The sequence below is a fragment of the Pleurodeles waltl genome, chromosome 12 (genome assembly GCF_031143425.1).
Source record: "Pleurodeles waltl isolate 20211129_DDA chromosome 12, aPleWal1.hap1.20221129, whole genome shotgun sequence".
Lineage (NCBI taxonomy): Eukaryota > Metazoa > Chordata > Amphibia > Caudata > Salamandridae > Pleurodeles > Pleurodeles waltl.
Window position 1 is genome coordinate 212,744,876 of NC_090451.1, and position 16,867 is coordinate 212,761,742.

Consider the following 16,867-nt stretch of genomic DNA (forward strand, 5'->3'; position numbering starts at 1 on the left):
ACGTGAGGAGGAAGGGGGAGTGCCGCTGCACTCGCCCGAGCGGCCGCCAGCATCCCTGAGTCTGCCCGCTGGAGCGGGCAGACTCCAAGTCAGCTGGCCGTTTCCCGCGGCAGCACCTGGAGGTGCTGGCCGTGCGGGGAGCCGATCCGGGGCGACCAGGGGTGGGCTCCCTGAGCCGCCCTCCAACGAGGGATCCTCGTTTTGGTGCGGGGGTGGCCGGGTGGGACCGGCACCCCCAAAATCAAAAGCAAAGGGCAAAAAAAAGGAAAAAAAGAAAAGGAATCGCGCCTCTCCCCTTGCAGCGGGAGAGCCGCTAATCATTTATGCAGCCGCTCCAGCATGCTTTGCGGGGCAGGGGCTGCTCATTGAGCCCCAAAAACGCCTGTGGTGGTCCCAGGGAGATGGGGGCCACCACCAACGGAGAACTGTGAGACGGGGGGAGCTGCAGGAGCAGCGCAGCCTCCCCCCAACATCTGTTGGTGTCCCCACCCTAGGTAGGGTGGGACACCTGAGAGATAACCCCTCAAGGGTTGGATGGATTTTTGAAGCACAAGCTTCAGTGAACTTTTGTTCCTGGTTGTGCAAGGGTGCCTACCATAGGTGTAGGTTGGTATGGCCCCATGTATTCCACTGTTATTTCATGGTTAAGTAGGAGTAATCCAAAAGTAATCCAAATGTAATCTTGATGGTTATAATGCTAGAATTTAGTCTCTTATGTTCCCTGAGTATGCTAATTTGAATAATGATACTGACAGTCATTTCTTGGCAAGATGAAAGTATTTAATCCCAACTGTAGGTGTCATCATTGTACTGTAGTGTTGAATACTGTCAAAATAGATACTGTCAAAATGTTCAAATGTCGCAAGGGGGCACTGGGATTGTTTTGCCATGTGGATTGCTGGATTATATTCTCCCTTAGGGAGATTTGATAGATTACATACTGTTTGTCCAGAGTGATTCTATCACTTTGTATAAATTTGTAGATTGTTGCATAGTATTGAGTAGTGTGTGTGAATAATAAATGTACTTTTACTTTATCAAAAGAAAAAGCACAGACTGGACAGTCATTTATTAAGAGTCATGCTTGCATGCTTGTGAATGGCGATTACTAGCCCACACCACCTCCCTTGAGTAAGCCTTGGACTGCTCTGCAACGCATAATGGGGTGTTTGGTTCCCAGTGGCGGTCGTGTGCGGACTCGTTACTTGTGCATGCCACACAACTAATGACCCACCTTCCAACAGGTTCTAATAGAATGCTGGTCTAAACAAAGACAGAAGAAGTCAGGGCAGACTCTCCACATCCAGATTTCAGAAAAAGAGAAACTTGAAAGAATCCTGACAGATATGCTGATCACGTCCCTCTTGTTCCTTTCAGGACACACCAGATAGACGGAGTGAGAGAGTGGGCTAGTCAGAGCAATGTCCTGACTGCGTGAAACAGAAGACTTACAATGGTCTTCAGACAAGAAAGAAGACAAATCTCCATAACAAAACCCTCAATTTTAAAAGAAAAAGGTCGCATCAATTTTAATAAAACATGCCAGAAAACTAGAGAACATTGCTAAGGAACAAGACGTGGGCAGTGACCTGCTCGACAGCGCGGCAGAAAAGATCATCTGGATGCGATAGCAGTTAACGACTTTCTTGCGATCGAGGCTACGGACTGGTTCGTTCTCCCACCTGACAGGGCCTATGATTTAAATATCCAAATTGAGGGAGACATAGGGCGCACTATTAGTGTTATTTTTTGGGAAGGACTTAATTGTGATATCCTATTGGCAGAAAGAGACTGGCAACACAAACACATCTGTAAGCTCCCACATAGGGCAAGATGTCATTTTCCCTTCTTTCGCAGATCTTGTTCTGGAGGCAGTAAAAGAAGCCTATGCTTTTAACTGGGCATTGCCGCAGGCACCTGCACTATACAACCACCACATAGGTTGGGATAAGGATTCCTGCTACCATGAAATACCTATCAGGTCTACACCCCAGCCTCAACCACTGTATCCTGTTAAACATGAGGTTAAGGTTCCAGTGAGAGGGATCCTCACTCAGTTCGAGTGCCAGGGACTAATAGAGCCTTGTACTCTGCAATAAATAACCCGTTATTCGCCCTTGGAAAACAAGACCATTCATATAGAGTAGTCTTAGATGACAGATAGCTAAACAATTATACACACACATACGCAATACAAAATGCACACAGCACTGCACTAATCAAACAGTTTCTTCTGCCAAAACTTAGCGCATGAAAGTCTGGACCTGAGTGCATTCTCATTTGGCTCAGAAAAACTGTTTTGCTGTTTGCCCGGGCTATAAGAACAGCCAAAGGTTGTTTTCAGCCCATGTAACGTCAATATTGCATGATACTGATCCTGAGACGTTGTCCTATGTGGATGACATCTTTCTCTCAGATGACGACCTCAGCATTCATCTTGTCCGGATCGATTGGATCGTTTTAGTATTCACAGCCCTAGGCTACAAATTGAATTTTAGGAAAACTAAAATAGCTACAAATCAAATTTTTGGAAAACTAAAATAGCCTTTCTCAGTGTGTCACTCCTGGGATACAAACCATCAAATGAGGGCAAGAGCCTGGCCCCACACTTTTGGGAAAAATGTGCTCAACTTCAACCACAAAACATGATAAAAAAAACTGCAGACTTTACTTGGTTTCTTTAACTTTGGGAAAACTCACATTCCAGATTATGTACAATGCATAAAATCACTCTGATTTAATTCGCCTAGATTTCTCAAGCAGACATTGGACAGTTGAACACGTGCATTCTTAGAGGATTGCAGCAAGACATGCTAGAAGCAAAACACTTACACATGGCAAAAATAAATTGATCATCGGAATAATTGCTGGTGCCATTGTGTTAACCTTTGTCACCTTTAATGAAGGTGACAAGGTGCCCATAGCATACAAATCACATTTATACTCGAACGCAGAACAACATTTTGCACCCACAGAAAATATTCTGACTGCTGTACAGATGGTTGTCATTAAGGAGAGGTCACTTGCCCAAGGAAAACGCATTATTGTTGTTACCCCAGTGCCAGCCTTGGAGGCTGTCACCAAAGCAAGCATTCCTAATGCTAAAGTATTACATCCAGGTTGGATTTAATGGGCAACCTCCCTGACTGTCAATGATGTGGATTACATCTTTGACCCAAAACTTCAAACACAAGAATGTCTCCAATACAAACAAGAGTACTCCGCACCTACTAACATCTTGCCTCTTGACAGATACTAGATTGTCATTTATACTGATGGCTCAGCACAACCAGCTGTAGGTACACAACATCAGTACTCAGCCACTTACGCAGCTGTGAGCGGAGTGATGAAGGATGGTGTATTCCACCCTCAGCATACATACACGTAGACTCTAAGGGACTGCACTGCTCAGTTGGTTGAGCTCTTATCTTGGCATTGTATCCAGGACACCTCACATTGATTGTGTGTGATTCGCACTACTGTGTCCAGTCCTGCAATGATGACCTCAATCATTGGCAGATGAACGGGTTCAGACACTCAAAGGTGAACACCATATAACAAAGAAATCTGTGGGGGAAGGTGGCTGATCTTAAGGATAAGCTACCAGATGCTCATGTAGTACATACACTGGGCCACCAACATGTAGGAGTACACGTTATTGGAAACATTTTGGCTGATAAAGCAGCCAAAACAGTAGCTACTGCTTCTGTTGCTGCAGTGACTCGTTCTCACACGAGATTGGATAATGAAATTCTGGCTGCCATGAAAGCTTCAGCTGAGGGCAAGCCTTTTCCAAAAGCATACCCTACAAAGTATTCCTGCCATATCAGTGCACAGAATGCTGCCTTTGCAACAATTCCTGGGGTGGGAGATCAAGTGATCCCCCAACCATGACCAGAGAGTAGATCTCATCAAAGCAGTGGATGAGTGTCACATCTTTTCATGCTTGTGTCACAGCCACAATATCACTATTACAGAAACGCTTCTGGTGGCCGGGTCTACACAAATAGTCCAAGCAATATGTCCTTTGCTGTGACATTAGCTAACAAAATAAGGGCTCAAACATCAAACGCCAACTGCAGACATCCCTCTTAGTGTCCAATAGGCCACTGCAATGTGTGTACCTGGACCATTGTGGTCCCTTACAACCTGGTCGTGCACACAAATACATCTTAGTCACTGTAGATTCTTGTTCTAGATTCCTGTGGGTATGGACACAGTGGTCAGCCGACGCTCGAACTGTTATAAAAGACTTGCTGGTCTTTATCGGTACATATGTGGTTGCAGCATTCCTCTCTGACCAGGGCCCTGCTTTTGCCTCTACGGCATTCAGGGACACCATCGAGACAATGAGTGTTGAACTCAATTACTTTTCCCCATATCATCCTGGGGCTGATTTTATTGTGGAGAGGAGAATCATGACCTAAAGCAGTCCTTAACAGCTAGGGTTTTAGGTGCAGGCTGCAGTTGGCTTTATCACGTATATGGGGTCCAGAGAGCACTGAATAATCTGCCAGGACGGTCCTTGGGAGGACGCACTCCTTACAAGGTCCTCTTTGGGATGCCTAGTTATGTCCCAGATCTAGATGGCAGTGGTATGGTGGCAGCAGACAAATTTTTTTTACATAAATGATCGTCTCACTATCTTACAGGAGCTTCAACAATTTTGTGATAATCTGTCTGTCAGTGCTGCCACTTTAGGAATAAGGGATTTGCCACCAACCACCACCAACAGCCAAAAATGGTTATGCACTAACACCTTAGCAGCAGTTAAAGAAGATCTTAGTCACCTATCAGAGGAAGTAGACTTGCAAGATTTCTTGCTAGGTCCGTAAAAATCATGCTCTAAACGATTCCTCTATGCCATATACAATGAGACCTGGAAGCTTTCCCAAATGGAAGTGACTGCACGTATAAGGCAGATAGACAAAGAAAATATGGAAAAGGCGTTAGCTGCTGTTGAAAATGGCATGAATACTCTGTCCAACAGAATATACACACTTAATAATATTGTCTCTTCTGCAATTGATATCATTCAGAATGACATGCCCCTTTTACAACATGGGCAAAGTCAATTGCTTTCCATCATGCAGTTGGTTTGGACATTGCAGATTCTAACAAAATGGCCATATTCCATGGAAAAATACAAACAGTAGTGACTTGTTTGCTGCTTTTAATTTGCCCAGGGAGCAACAGATAATGGCTGAAAAGGAAGCAAATTACACTCTGCTTGATATCAAAAAGTTAGAAAAGCTGCCTTTCACCGTAGCAGAAATACCATCCACAGTGTGGCTCGTACACCTGGTTCTAAATCGGCCAATTTCCACCTTTCGTTTCACAAAATGTTTGAAACATTTTGCTGTGGGCAGATACAAGTGGCTAGGAGATGGCTATATAAAAGAAGAGAGGGAGTTGCCTTTCGAGTACAGATGTCTGACCGGCGAAACAGGTCTTTCTGAGCAGAAGCGAATGTGAGACTACTGTTAGTCATTCAATGATCTGCAAACAGGTGTCACTTCACGGTTTCTGCAAGGCGGGGGTCACAAACTTGGCATGATTTCTGAAGGGTACTCCTGACCCTTTGATTTGTCCAGCATTTCATATATTTTTGAATGGAAGTTATGTGGTCCTGAATGATCGGAGCTGCAGTGGAATGAGACCAGAAATGGCCTGCACAATTTTGGTTTCTCAAATCGTACCTTGTTGTGGACAATATATTTCCCCCCCATACAACAGATAAGAGTAGCAGAAATGTGGCCTCTAATTGATACTACTATGTAAATTTTGACAAGCTGAGCAGATTAAAGGCACTACTGTTCCAAAAATAAGTGGTGTTGCCATCGGCGAAGGAGACATATATTCTCCAGATAGCGAAATCATCAGCCGAGATACAGTTCCTATTAAATACCAACTTCCTCAAGCACTTTGGAGAGCTGATCTGCAGAATTTTCAATGCCTGGAACACTGCTGGAATTGTACATTTTCTTTAAGGCTGCTGGGTCTGGATTTGTTTCTATCTTGCAGACTGTCTTCGAAGTCATTCCTTCAACTATCCATTCACTCTTTTTGGGTGTGTTTGGCGGATTTCCTGTGACTATGACACTAATTGTCGAGATGCTGCTGCTGCTATTCTTAATATGCAGTGGTTGTGCTTTCTCTGCTAAGCGGAGTGATGGAGCTACCAGCAGCCCAGCTGTGTAGTGATATCATGATACAGTTCTTTGGTGTTCTGTTGCTGGAAGAATTGAAGCATGATTGGTCATTGTCATTCTGACCAGTCACCTGGTGCCTCTTCACGTGTCTACCTTAGGTGTGTCTTGCTGTTCAGCCAGTGCCTCCTTTGAAGAAGGAACTGCTGATTTTCCCGATGAGGGTTCATTTATGGTTGTGCCCCATGAGACTAAGGTTGATTCGCGAAGACCACTTATGAGCCACCGCTTGTGAACTATTTGACTCCAACGGCATCTGGCACTATGGATGGTGATGTCTATGTGGGTGATCCTGCATTTTTGACATCTGCCTATTTCTGCTCTGTGGATCCGTCTGTCAATCCTGTGATCGATCGATGTGGAGGCACTCCCAATTGATGACTTCGGAAACATTCTTCAAGACCATGATTATTGTTGAATGATTCAACCATTCACATTTTTAAATTTAACACCAAATTGCCATATTAATTCTGCTCACATTTGGCCTGCTGTGTTTGTCGTGGTTGACATTTTATCTCTTTGTATGTTTTTAGCTTAGTTTTTAATTAGGTTTTACACATTTTAGCTCAGAGCATTTTAGTTTTGGACTCTTGCACCCTCGCTAGCAAGATTAGCATCCTTGTTTCAGCAATGGGGAGGGTGTGGTGAATCCATTTTTAGTTTTTATTGGGACTCAGGAGGTTAGCTTAGCGTTTGGCTTGCAGGCCTGTACACCCATCACCCTAGTGACTTTTATCCTACTTAGCCTGCTCTGTTTTATTCCATTTATTTTATTATTTCTTTTAAGATGGCTGCATTTGTTTATAGTTTATAAAGATGTTTTGATTTGCATTATCAGCGTCATGATCAGTGATGTACGTAGGTATCGGTATGTTGTCCCTTTCCCACTTACATGTCGTAGGAACAAAATTTACATTTGTTGGGGATTGTTTATATAATTGCCGCCACAATTCTGCCTCCTAATCAGTTGTTAGGGAGAACAACTAGAGGCACTTGTTAGATCAGCATAAGTATACTAGTAAGTACAATGATATCCTTCAAAGTAACTGGAACTGTCCATTGAAATACTATACACTATGTCTTTGGAATGGTGTGAAACACAGACACTTCAAACAAGGGGCAAGACAATCTCCAGTGCAGTTCCAAAAATTCTTAGGCTTCACTTTCAGTGTCCAAAATCAATCCAGGAAGAGCAATGTCCAAGTTTAATCCAGAATGTTTAATCATCATCAAATGCCTTGAGTAATTTTCCAATCCTGACCCCACAGCCAACACGTGTTTCGTCTGGGGGAGATACCCCTCTGACTTCGTCAGGGCTGAAAATACAAATCTGCCAAGTACCACTATGGCTTAAGTTGCTGTAACGGTGATTGGTCTGCTTAAGAGCCAAGTTCCTGTTTCATACCATCGTTGCCTTCATTGTAATAATCGTATGAATCTGAGTATATGTCGGTGTGTCAACCGTCGTTGAAGAAACGTACTATACGATCGCGAGTACTAATAGGTCGTTTTGCAAATTACATATTCGTAGTGAGTTGCAATTTGACCTACCTCATGAATATTAATGAGCTAGGTAGCAGTTTGTAACCCACTAGGATTCACTGCCATGACAGGGATTGTGTCCTGCTGGGGTCATCAGACCACCATGTCTGTGATTGCTTTTAAACAAAGCAATACACTTTTTTAAATGCAGCCAGTTTTCCTAAAATGCAGTTTTCTTTTTCTTTTTTTAAGAGCAGACAGTGGTCGTAAGGACTACAGCCTGCTCTCCAAATTTTTTTGGGGAGAGAACCCCTTCCTTTTAAGAATGGGTTAACACCAACTTTGAGTTGATGGTAAAGTACAAATGTTTAGCAACTGCATTTTGGTCACAAAACAGTACATACCACTACAGTTTGGTACATGGAAGGGGCGACCCTTCCAAATACCTAACAACTATTTTGTCACAAACCTAAATAGCTATTTAGTAATATGTTACCGAACCGCAAGTTGGGTTTGATACATTAGAAGAACACTTCTTGCGTTTACAAACAACCTGATTCTGCAAATTGGATTGTTTGTGACTGTGAAAAGGCTTCTTACATCTAGCCCTAAATATTTTGTGTGACCATTAACTAATTTCTGTCTGATAAAATCACCTTAGTTTATTTTAAGCATTTGAGAACCATTATATAGAAAATCCCAAACATGATATTTTTCTGTCTCTAAACGATGAACTGATCTGAATATGTAATCTTACTAAGTTTTTAATATGATCTTAGTTCCACATATAATGTGATTGTGCCCAATAGATTATCAATAACCCTGCCGATACGGATCTACTGTATGCCACGTATCTTGTAGTGTCTTCCAGGATGAGACATGTGCATTTATAAACATTAGTTGTACTTATCAAAGAACAACATTAATTCCCTTTTCTAATCAAGATTTTCATGACACACTTTGGAGGCTTACCCACGGATGTATATGTGATCTATTGCAACTTCTTTGCAATTTGGGCACAGAATGATAGTTGTCCTAAAGGTTTGAGTTGGGATTTTGGCCCACAAAATGGGCTGAGCACCAGAAAAGTAACTGAGTCAGGAATCTAAGTGAGAAAATGCTGAGCCACAAAGAACAAATCAAAGAAAGACAGATTTGTTCAATAAATTAAATCATTTTTGAGATACATCCTCAAGTACAAGGAGGAGCTCAACTAACCTGCACTATGTAAAGTAGAATTGAAATAACATAAAATGAATCGTGAATTATCAGATTTTGAGTGATTGAATGAATATCAAACTGTATAGTAAAAATTAATTCTTGTCAATCAAGCTGGCCAGGTAGTGAGAACTGATAAAACTATAGCATTTACATAACATAAACTTTGTAGCTTCCAAATTCAAGAGCTCTTGGAGCAGTCAAAAGAATATAAACAGAAACATACTTAGCAGCAAGAAAACAATCACACTGCTGCTATTGAAAGTTTTCAGGCTTTGTGCTGTTTATCAGGGAAACAAATCTAACAGTAAATGAGAACAAAAAGTATGTTCTTTTACTCAGCCAGAATTCAACAAACTAGAAAAATTGCTCTCTCCCCTTCTGAAACCTTATACAGCCTCTTAATCTATCACATAGGCCTCTGCTTGGCAAGAAGTCAGAAAGCAATGATGATAAGCTGTTTAAAAAAATATAAAAAGATAAATTAATCAGTGAAAAGCTGCAGTCACTACTTTTTAGGCATTGACTGACAAAGCCCTCATGCACAAACTAGGTAAAAATCCTTTTACACCAAAGGTCGTCCCTCCACATGACCAGTTGTGCGGTTTGTTGCACAATTGTAAATGTGTTGAGAAAATCTAAGATGCTTTAAAGAGGCTCAGAGATCAAGTAAAATCACCCTCTACATGTCAGATTAGCCACCTTTTACTCTGGAAATTACTGACAACAGGAAATAGAAAAGTGATTATGAAAGAGTCCTAAATGGGGTGACTAATGCTACCACCCATCTAGCTGGTGACCCCCTCCCCAAATATTTTTATAACAGATTTTATTATGTTTTCGTACAAATGCAAACCATATTTAAACACAGGCAGCCCCAACAGCCTTACATTAGTGTGCCCAGGGATCAACGCCTTCCGTACAGTAGCATATAATTATTAACTGCAAAATTAGGTATCCTGAATAAAACAAAAAACATCCTTCTTGCAGATAGTCACAGTCCGTGAAGGTTCCTTTTAATGTGGGTCCATGGAGCCCATATCTTTTCAAAGTTCTTTAGGTATTCCTTGGGCCTTGTAGACCAATTTTGCCATTGTGGAGCACTGGTCCATGCCCCTGATCCTACTCATACAGAGGAGGGGCCCGCTCCCCTCTCCGGTGCTTGGCCAGGTCTCTTTTGGCCACCAGAAAGGACAGCAAAATGAACGAGCGGGTGGCTTTAGACCCCCCCCCCCCCCCCCCCCCCCCCCCCCCGGAGCATCCATAATACCTAGCAATGTTAGTTTGGGATCCAAAGCCAACCGTCTCCCTGCCACCTACCTAACAGTTCTAGTGATCTCTCACAAGTATGTTTGCACCTCTGGGCTCTACCAGATCACATGGTAAAAAGAGCCTGGGCCTAGGCCACACCAAAGACACCCTGACCCACCCCATAGACCAAAGCTGAGGAGGAGAATAATACATTTGGTTTAAATACGTGAATTGTATGAGGCGAAAGACCGTGGAGATTGTGAGCTGTCTGAGCATCATCTTAGCGTCAGCCCACTCCTCATCTTCTATGGCACCCACATCCACCTCTTCTCTGGCGGGGCAGGAGTATTGGTTACTAGTGATTTGTATAGACATGAGATGCCTCCCTTTCAAAAGCCATTAGTTATTAGTTTGCCTCCTAATGGGCTACTGGGGGGGCTCCTGATGATACTATTGATCCATTTCATATGGCGGAGGGCCTCATACCAACAGCAATTGGGACGCGGGTGACAGGGGGTTGATAGCTAGAGGGAGATTTGCTGTACAGCATTGTGAGTAACCCACATGGGTGAAGCAAGTCTAATTCCAGTATTTGAGCAGGATCTCCCCTATCCACCCAGAATCAGTCGTTGACATTGACTAGTTGAGAGGCCCAATAATATAATCTCTTATCCGCCCAACCCCTCCTCATAAGGAGAGAAAATGCACTTTTCAAAGGAGACCCTAGGTATTTTCCCAGACCAGAGAAAGTTAGTAATTTGGGCCTGTAGCTCTGTAAAAAAAAAAAAGGCAGGAATGGACATGGGTAATGCTGTAAAATGCAAAGGAAAAGGGGAAGGTAGACCATTTTGAACAGTGTGCCCCTGTATGCCATAGAGAGGGGCGACGCAGACCATTTCTTCATCATGCACCATCTTCAGTTAGTCTGCAGCGGGGTCTTGTTTTGCTCCTTGTATCTCTGTTGTGTGAGGGCTACGGTCATACCCAGGTATAGGATGCTCTCGCTTGCAACCAGCAGCCAAAGGTTAGTCACCTCCTGGCCTAAGACCCCTTGTATTGGTACTAATCTTGACTCCCCCCCCCCCCCCCCCCCCAGTTAACTAAGTTCAGATGCATCCCTATAGATCGTCAGGATCTTTGCACAAAGAGACGCATGTCATCCTCATAGAAAGAGATGCAATCTTCCGCTCCCACTTCCTACCTGAAGCCACTAAATCGAGCATTTATTTAGATGAGCTCCGCATGTGGCTTCATCCGTAGTGCGAATAGCAAGGATGAGAGCAGGCAGCCCTGCTGAGTGCCTCTCTCTTTGGGGGAAACCAGGGACAGGATTCCATTGACACAAACCTGGGCCCAGAGTTTTGTGTATAAAAGTGACGCCCACTGCCTAAACGGGAGTCCCAAGCACATTTTGTGCAGAATTGCCAGCAGATAGGGCCAAAGCACTCTGTCAAATGCCCATTCTATGTCAACTAAAAGAAGCAGGGCTACCTCCAACAGTTCATCCACATGAGCCAGGGCTAGATGCTGGCGGCGTTCACACTGTCTTGTGCTCTTGTTTGGAATGAAGCCATTTTGATTGGCATGGACCACTGAGCACACCCCCTTGCTGAGGTAGGTGACCAGCACCTTGGCAAGAATTTTGACTTTGAGATTGATAAGGGAGATTGGACGCTAGGAGTTGCATTCTTCTAGGGGCTTGTTAGGTTGAAGGAGCACTGGGGTTGTAGCCATGCATCCGTCTGGGACAAAGCCATGCTTTCAGTAGCATCCTCATACAAAGCCAGGAGATGTGGGACTAACAGGGAGGAGTACCTTTTGCAGAGCTCATGGGGGTAACCAATTCGGGCCTGAGTCTTACCAAAGAGCAATGGACATAGAAGAGATTGGTAGCTGTAATGGGAAGGTCCAGGTCCTTGCTCTCTGTACCAAGAGGGCTTTCAGGGGCAGATCACTGTTGATGGGCTTGTCTCATTCACAGGATTGGGGTTCCAGTTGAGCATACAGTGTTGTCAAGAGTGAGGCCTGTATCTAAAGCTTCTGCCAGAGATTAAATTGGGTCAGGTCGAGTCTATGGTGTGTACTCGTGCAGAGGAGGCCTACATCACCTGTTCGAGTTGTATGATCTTGTTTTCGGTACAGAGCAACTCACTTTCCCTGCGCTAAGTATAGCCACGGACATACGAGAAAGCCCTCCCTCTAAGCACTGTTTTGAAAGTCTCCTAGAGCATGGTTGGTGAGAAGGCAATTCCCTTATTGAGCTCCAAAGTAGTTGGTGATTGCAGTGCACAGCTGATTTGTTTACTCAGCATCTAAGACCCACCAGTCCATCAGCCATCTCCACCTTCGCTCAATTACTGGCCCATGGCCAGTACCAGGGAGGGGACTGAGAGTCCCCTTGAGAGGATGTGTCTGAGGTCTGAGAAGGGGACCAGGAAATAATGTAATCGGGAAGAAGTACAGTGAGGAGGGGAGTAATACATGTATTGCCTTTCTGCCTTGTGGTGTAATCACCAGACATTCTCTAGCCCCAGAACATCGGTCCATGTCCAAAGGCGTTTGGACCTGGGAACCTATGTGGCAGTTTGTCTTGTGTAGAGAGTCCATCACTGCATTTGTCTCCCCTATTAATGTGAAGCCTGGTGTGAAGAAGGTTAGCAGTTGTGATATTGCCTCCAGTGTTGAGTCTGAGAAGAGGGGGGTGTATACGTTGCCGAGCAACCACACCTGCTCTTCAAGAGTTCCGAATATCATCACAAACCACCCCAGTGTGTATGTGTGGACTGTGTGCACCATCAAAGGTTAGGTCCTTTTGAGCAGTATTGCCACTCCTCTGGAACACCTGCTTATCTGAACAGATATACCCGCGAGTAGCCGTGTCATCCTAGAAAGAAACCCTCTGTCCCCACTAAGTGCGTCTCATGGAGCAGACGCATCCCTGGATGGGGCCTCTTTGTGTAGGTGAGGACAGCTCACCTTTTGATCTTGTTGTTGGGCTCATTCATATTCCATGCGACTATGTGGTGCCTTCCTAGAGGCCCCAAGGCTTGTCAGCGGCCAACGTGTCTTGTCCTTTCAAGTTTAAGTGGGGCAAGGTACAGCTCCACCCCCAACCATTCTGCTGGGATGACTCATCCTTCCCACACTTAGTCCTCTATCACTATCTTGGAGGAATACACAAACCCCCAAAACAGAGCAATTCACAGTCATGTGGCAGAAGGCACAAACGCTTAGGACAAGAAAATGCCAAATCTTTTAAAGTGGCATTTTCAGATTTGTGACTTAAATCCGAAAATCATTAAAGAGGATTTTAATTTCGAATTCGAGCCCCAATAGCATTTCTTGATCAGCTCCCAACCCAAAGTTAGCATTTATTAAATGTAGTAAGGTAACCCAGGTCGAGAACCAGACTTTACAGTAGTGAAAAACTACGTTAGGAGTCTTTCACTACCAGGACATGTAAAACTAAAACCCACATGTCCTACTTTTTAAATACTATGCACCCTGTCTTATGAGCTTTTAGGGCCTATGTTAAGGGTGACTGACAAGTTTTTAAAAGGTAGGTTTAAACCTGGCAAAGTCGAAATGGCAGTTTAAAACTGCACTACAGGCTGTAGTGACAGGCTTGGGCCATATTTTAAAAATGCTACTTTAGTGGGTGGCTCAAAGAGCGCTGCTGCCAACTAGTAGCATTTAATTTACAGGCCCTGGGTACTCGTAGTACCATTTACTCTGGACGTACAAGTAAATTAAATGTACCAAGCAGGTGTAGGCTAATTTTAGGCATGCTTTAGAGAGAGCACACAAGTACGTTAGCATTGCTTAGCAGTGTTAAAATCCAGAGCCCTAAAAGCCAAAAAATCAGGTTCAGCAAGGTAAGAGAGTGAAGGCAAAAGGTTTGGAGTGACCCAGCAGAGAGGGCCAGGTCCAATACTTTGTAAATGTTGCAACTGGTTTTGAAGATGGTGCAGACCGTCAAGAGGAGCTGATGAAGTTCCATCAGAATGGGGGTGATATGGGTATATTTCATAAATCCTAGATGAGATGTGTGCTGTAGCACGTAGGATGCCCCTAAAACTTGCCAATGTGGAGTCTGGGAGGCCGTAGCGTAGGGCATTGCTACAAACCAGATGCAAGAGTAAGAGGGCTTGAACAGCACTTCTAAAGTTGCTTTCTGGAAGAAATGGTTTGACTTTCTTTAGAAGAGAAAGTTGGCATCAGTCCATCTTTGTTTGGGAATGGCTTCCTTGAGAGTGAGGTTATTGACCAGAATGAAGCTAAGTGACTTTGCACTGGGTGAAAGTTTGTGTTCAAAGTTGTCAAGGTTCACATTATCGAGCCAGTTTTGAACTATGCCTAGCCTCTTGTTCTTGGCAAATAACAGACATTCTGTCTTGTTGGGTTGAGCTTCAGGTAGATCTTGTAAATCCAGGTCTGGATGCTGTGCAAGCAGCATAAAACACATTGAATGTGTGAAGCAGAGTTGAGTTTCAAGTACAGTTTCATTGGCTTATTGGTGAATCATCTTGACATCTGTGAGTAGAGCACAAAGCGGCTCCATATACAGATTGAAGATGACATGAGATGGTACTGAACACCTGGCGAACTCCAAAGGTGAAAAGGATCACACGCTTGGGAGTTGGTTGGTTAGGTGGGTTTTACTAATTGTAAAATGGATGCTGTCATTGTCACTATCTGTGGAAACATCAATAGAGAGACCAAACTATTTTCACCCTAATAGAAAAAGTTAAACAGTTCTCAGTAGATGCTGTAGTTCATATGGGGAGGACCTCAGTGCTAATCTCTAGTGGGAAAAGTTTGATGGCAAACCAGTAGACTTTGTGGGAACCGTCAAAGTAAGTATACAAATTAGTTTGCATTCAGCACTGAGTGACATTGTCATTGTATCTTACAATCAAAACAGATTTCCTCCTCGGAGAAGATGTGCTGTGCCTATTAACTCCTCTGTTTGTGCTAATCTGATTCTCTGGACAAGTGCCAAAGCAGCATCTATTATGGTGAGGCGAAGAGCTCTAATTTGAATAAAGGCCAGTGTCAGCCTATTGAGCAGGGATGAAACAGCGTTGATTTTTATCTTTTTTAAAACAAATTTATAATGTATTCCACAGGCATGATTAATTAAACCCATGCCACCACAATTCTTGTAGCTATTATAAGATTTAAAGCACTTATAATAGAAAAGACAAAGATGATGTAAATAGGGTGGGCAGGTTGGAGTCACTTTGACCAAGCTAGTCCAGTGTTTAAATTCCCTAGCGTAGCCTCTACTACATAGCAGGAAAAGTGACTAAAACAAAAAAAGTAGGTTAACAGTGTGAGCCCCCTTCCTCGTGGCCCAAAGTAATTCTGGAGCTAGACATCTTGAGTTGTTTTTTTGGCCGCTACACCCATAAATTCAACTACTTGAATGTTCAAAGCTATGTTCTTGGAGTGCAACGATTCTATGACAGCAAGCCTGCATGAGCAAATACTGAGGCTCAAAAATTGGTTGCCTAACTCGACCTTTTTCCCCCTAAGTACAGCAGGACAGATTCAATGAGGATTACTGACTCTTTGGCTCCTACAGAGTCTGTAGGTGATTCCTTTGTGTATTGCTAGACGCTTGGGCAGACTTTTCTATATTGGAAACATCCCAAACCTCAAAGCCTTGTACTTATTTTTAACGTGGCTCAAGAAGGTGCTCGATAAGTAACCTTGGGGTTTTTGGTTGGCATAAGAGTTTGACCAGCCAGGCATGGGAATTTTTCCAGTACTGCTTTATCATTTAGCCAGGGCAGATTTTGACATTTGTTAATAAACTTTTTGGAGACCTGCTGCGAGAAATGCAAATTCCAAGCCTCCTGTGCAGAGAGCACCTCTAGTGCCTCCTCTAAACAGTGGCGGGGGATAAATGGTTCCCCTTCATTTGTTACCGCTTGCCACACAAGGTTGTCCAAATAATCCAGACTGGTTGATCTCAGCTGATGGCATAGCTTGAGGTAGGACCCAAACCTAGCTAGGGATTTTTTCTGCAGACCACATTCTAGCTGCATCTGTGCCGGGGAGGCTGATCTTGGAAGCCTGAATACTGCTGTAAATTTCTCTGTGCAGCTTGTCTACAAAGCGAGTCTTTACCCAATAATATTACACTTCCATATGTGATGGTTGGTATAAATTTTGCTTTCATTACTTTGAGTAAACAGGTTAAATAAGGTGGGTGCTAGCTAGCATGCAACCCTGTTTCAGGCTGGGTGGAGTGTAATTCTTTCTGGAGAGGTGGGTCCCGTCACCCAACTTATTTTTACTGATATGTTTCTGAACAATGGTTCAATCACAGGTGGGTTGGAGGGAGACCCCAGGGTTGCAGCTTAGACCAGAGGATGGCTCTGGGGATCAGTTCAAAGACAGCTTTAAGTCAATAAAACAGGTATTAAAAGGGAACCACTTTGGATTGACTTTTCTACCAACAGAGCAACTGCTGTCTCAAGGGTGGCTACTTTACTGCTCCATCTTTTGCCTGAAGCCTGATTGTTCACAGAGGATTTCCCTCCCCCACACACCCATCTGTTAAGGTAATTTAATGAGAGGTTGGCAAAATATTTTGCCTGCTTATCAAGTAAAGCTGTGAGGCAGTAGTTGATTGACTGTGATTTATGATCGCCTTTGTATATGGAGTGGATAGTTGATACCTGACAGGACTCTGGGAT